Below are 5,000 nucleotides of genomic sequence, written 5' to 3'. Positions count from 1 at the left end.
ATTTGCGGGGGGAGGAATTGTTAGTGCACGTCTGTGTGCTAGGTGACGATGCTTGCCGACTTGGTTCATGCCGTCCACGCCGAAGACGGCGCCGTTTAAAGTACTGCCGCTCGAGGTGCACAATTTGCGGGGGAATTGTTAATGGGCGTCGGCGTGCTGGGTGACGATGTGGAGATGTGGAACGCCGAGCCAGATCTATCTTATTTGTTTGCTTGGCCCACTGGACTTTGCATGGGCTTTGCAACACTGTGTGCTAGGTTAAATCACGGCCAATAGAGTGAGTGTTTTTAATGATCCTGATCTGATAAGGGGACTAGAGGTAAAAGAGCCGTTAGGAGGCAGTGATCACAACACGATAAGTTTTACTCTGCAAATGGAAAGGTAGAAGGGAAAATCGGAAGTGTCTGTATTACAGTATAGCAAAGGGGATTACAGAGGCATGAGGCGGGAGCTGGCCAAAATTGACTGGAAGGAGGCCCTAGCAGGGAAGACGGTAGAACAGCAATGGCAGGTATTCCAGGGAATAATGCAGAGGTTGCAGGATCAATTTATTCCAAAGAGGTGGAAAGACTCTAAGGGGAGTAAGAGACACCTGTGGCTGACAAGGGAAGTCAGGGACAGCATAAAAATTAAGGAGAGGAGGTATAACATAGCAAAGAAGAGTGGGAAGACAGAGGATTGGGACTCTTTTAAAGAGCAACAAAAGTTAACTAAAGAGGCAATGCGGGGAGAAAAGATGAGGTGCGAGGGTAAACTAGCCAATAATATAAAGGAGGATAGCAAAAGTTTTTTTAGGTACGTGAAGAGGGAAAAAATAGTCAAGGCAAATGTGGGTCCCTTGAAGACAGAAACGGGGGAATTTATTATGGGGAACAAAGAAATGGCAGACGAGTTAAACCGTTACTTTGGGTCTGTCTTCACTGAGGAAGATACACACAATCTCCCAAATGTTCTAGGGGCCGGAGAACCTAGGGTGATGGAGGAACTGAAGGAAATCCACATTAGGCAGGAAATGGTTTTGGGTAGACTGATGGGACTGAAGGCTGATAAATCCCCAGGGCCTGATGGTCTGCATCCCAGGGTACCTAAGGAGGTGGCTCTAGAAATAGTGGAAGCATTGGAGATCATTTTTCAATGTTCTATATAGATTCAGGATCAGTTCCTGTGGATTGGAGGATAGCAAATGTTATCCCACTTTTTAAGAAGGGAGGGAGAGAGAAAACGGGTAATTATAGACCAGTTAGTCTGACATCAGTGGTGGGGAAGATGCTGGAGTCAATTAGAAAAGACGAAATTGCTGAGCATTTGGATAGCAGTAACAGGATCATTGCGAGTCAGCATGGATTTACGAAGGGGAAATCATGCTTGACAAATCTACTGGAATGTTTTGAGGATGTAACTAGGAAAATTGACAGGGGAGAGTCAGTGGACGTGGTGTACCTCGACTTTCAGAAAGCCTTCGACAAGCTCCCACATAGGAGATTAGTGGGCAAAATTAGGGCACGTGGTATTGGGGGTAGGGTACTGACATGGATAGAAAATTGGTTGACAGACGGAAAGCAAAGAGTGGGTATAAATGGGTCCCTCTCGGAATGGCAGGCAGTGACCAGTGGGGTACCGCAAGGTTCGGTGCTGGGACCCCAGCTATTTACGATATGCATTAATGACTTAGACGGAGGGATTAAAAGTACCATTAGCAAATTTGCAGATGATACTAAGCTGGAGGGTAGTGTGAATTGTGAGGAAGATGCAATAAGGCTGCAGGATGACTTGGACAGGTTGTGTGAGTGGGCGGATACATGGCAGATGCAGTTTAATGTAGATAAGTGCGAGGTTATTCACTTTGGAAGTAAGAGTAGAAAGGCAGATTATTGTCTGAATGGTGTCAAGTTAGGAGGAGGGGGAGTTCAACGAGATCTGGATGTCCTAGTGCATCAGTCAATGAAAGGAAGCATGCAGGTACAGCAGGCAGTGAAGAAAGCCAATGGAATGTTGGCCTTCGTAACCAGAGGAGTTGAGTATAGGAGCAAAGAGGTCCTTCTACAGTTGTAGCGGGCCCTGGTGAGACCGCACCTGGAGTACTGTGTGCAGTTTTGGTCTCCAAATTTGAGGAAGGATATTCTTGCTATGGAGGGCGTGCAGCGTAGGTTCACTAGGTTAATTCCCGGAATGGCGGGACGGTCGTATGTTGAAAGGCTGGAGCGATTGGGCTTGTATACACTGGTATTTAGAAGAATGAGGGGGGATCTTATTGAAACATATACGATAATTAGGGGATTGGACACATTAGAGGCAGGAAACATGTTCCCAATGTTGGGGGAGTCCAGAACAAGGGGCCACCGTTTAAGAATAAGGGGTAGGCCATTTAGAACGGAGATGAGGAAGAACCTTTTCAGTCAGAGAGTGGTGAAGGTGTGGAATTCTCTGCCTCAGAAGGCAGTGGAGGCCAGTTCGTTGGATGCTTTCAAGAGAGAGCTGGATAGAGCTCTTAAGGATAACGGAGTGAGGGGGTATGGGGAGAAGGCAGGAACGGGGTACTGATTGAGAGTGATCAGCCATGATCGCATTGAATGGCGGTGCTGGCTCGAAGGGCTGAATGGCCGACTCCTGCACCTATTGTCTATTGTCTATTGTCTATAATCAACCACTTTATTTTGCCCGTCTTTGTGACTCCTCTTTGACACGTCGATCACCGCTGAGGCTGTTTTACCTGTTTCGCCTATGTACCGTAAGGTACACTCCTTACATTGAACTGCATACACCCCATTATTTCGCTCACGGGTTATCCTCTGTGCTATCCAGTCTCTCCTGTCACCCTGTTCTATGTTTTTGTCTATTACCCAGTGGGAGCAGGCCCCATATTGACATTAATTTGTAACCCTACTGCTCCCCTCGTCTGCTGGTTTTATCACCATCTCATGTTTATCCCTCAGCTCTGCCGTGGTCTCCCTCTCTTTTTTTCTGGTGAGGTTCGGCCTATCCTTTGTCATGGGCATATCCCAGGCTGTTTTAGTAACGTTCTTTTAAAACGTGTCGTGTTTGTTTGGCTTTACCCACGTTCCAGCATTAGAGGCCAATTTTTGCAATGTTTCCTGGGTGGGATTTGCCGGTTTTACAAATGGTGTCACTATCTCACCCTGCTTCCTGATACCCTTATGGGGTCGGCTCTGTTCTTGCAGAACCCTCGGGTGGTGCAGAGTCTGGGCCTTGTTATCAATATCTTGCCCTGCTTCCCGATACCCTTGCGGGTTCGGCTCTGTTCTTGCAGATCCCTCAGGTGGTGCAGAGTCTGGGCGGCATCGTCACCCAGCACACCGACGCCCACTGAAAATTACCCACGCACAGTGCGCGCCTGGAGCGGCAGTAGTTCAAACTACCCCTACCCCTACCCCTACCCCTACCGCTACCCCTACCCCTACCCCTAACCCTAACCCTAACCCTAACCCTAACCCTAACCCTAACCCTAACCCTAACCCTAACCCTAACCCTAACCCTAACCCTAACCCTAACCCTAACCCTAACCCTAACCCTAACCCTGACCCTGACCCTAATGCAGGCAGAGTTATTTATAAAGTGGCCCAGACTCTGCACCACCTGAGGGTTTTGTAACAGAACCAACCCCATAAGGGTTTCAGGAAGCAGGGCAAGATATTGATAACAAGGCGCAGACTCTGCACCACCTCAGGGTTCTGCAAGAACAGAGCCGACCCCATAAGGGCATCAGGAATCAGGGCAAGATATTGATAAAATGGCCCAGACTCTGCACCACCTGAGGGTTCTGCAAGAACAGAGCCGACCCCATAAGGGCATCAGGAAGCAGGGCAAGATATTGGTAACAAGGCCCACGGGGAAGGCGGCATACTTTGGGGTTATTTTGTAGTGAGTTTTGAAGGCATGTGCTAGTGTTACGCATACCGAGGGCGCGCAAAGTTCGGCGCGCCCGGGCCAAAACGCCTCTGCTGGCCGCGGCCGAGTCGGCCGACGGATTGCCACGGACTTGCTTGACGACCTGTCACTCTCCGTGCATCGGTTGCACGCCCGGTTCGTCCTTTCCATTTGTTTCATGATGTACACGCGGCAGGCGGAATATTTTAAAAGCACTGTTCTGTTCGAAGTGCACAATGGCCGTTGGGGCAATGCAACTGGGGGTCGGTCGACCGGCTGACGACGCCTGCCTGCCGATTTGGTTCACGATGTCCCCGCCGAAGGCGGCATACTTGAAAGTACTGCCGTTCGCGGCGCGCAATTTGCAGGGGGGAGGAATTGTTAGTGGACGTCTGTGTGCTGGGTGACGATGCTTGCCGACTTGGTTCATGCCGTCCACGCCGAAGACGGCGCCGTTTAAAGTACTGCCGCTCGAGGTGCACAATTTGCGGGGGAATTGTTATTGGGCGTCGGCGTGCTGGGTGACGATGTGGAGATGAGGAACGCCGAGCCAGATCTATCTTATTTGTTTGCTTGGGCCACTGGACTTTGCATGGGCTTGGCATCATTGTGTGCTACGTTAAATCACGGCCAATTGAGTGAGTATTTTTTATTCAACCACTCTATTTTGCCCGTCTTTGTGACTCCTCTATGACACGCCGATCACCGCTGACGTGTTAATCTGCGTGTTAGGTATCTCGGGGGTCAGTTGGACGGACAGATGTGTAAGGGTTTTGTTCGGAAGGATCGTTGAGTGTAAACGGTGAACGGGGGTTAAAGGCCCTGAGGTTTCAATCCTCTAAAGAATGTAAAAGGTCTGACGCGTTAGCTAGCAGCTAATGAGGTGAACCTAGCAGCTAATGAGGCTCTCTCTCTCTCACGGCCCCGGGACTCCCTCCCTCCCTCCTCCCTCTTGGAACCCTCCCTGCGTGGGGGGGGGGGGGGGGGGGGGGGGGGGGGGGCACGAAGAAAAAGAGGGTATAAGAAGAATCCAGTGGAAGGAGTAGGGACTGGGGGCGAGGTCAGACAGCCTATCCGGCTAATAAAGCATCATGAGGTTAGGTATAAACTCTGAT

This window comes from Rhinoraja longicauda, unplaced genomic scaffold (genome assembly GCF_053455715.1).
Source record: "Rhinoraja longicauda isolate Sanriku21f unplaced genomic scaffold, sRhiLon1.1 Scf000199, whole genome shotgun sequence".
In the NCBI taxonomy this organism is placed as follows: domain Eukaryota; kingdom Metazoa; phylum Chordata; class Chondrichthyes; order Rajiformes; family Arhynchobatidae; genus Rhinoraja; species Rhinoraja longicauda.
This window is presented reverse-complemented; position numbering follows the sequence as displayed.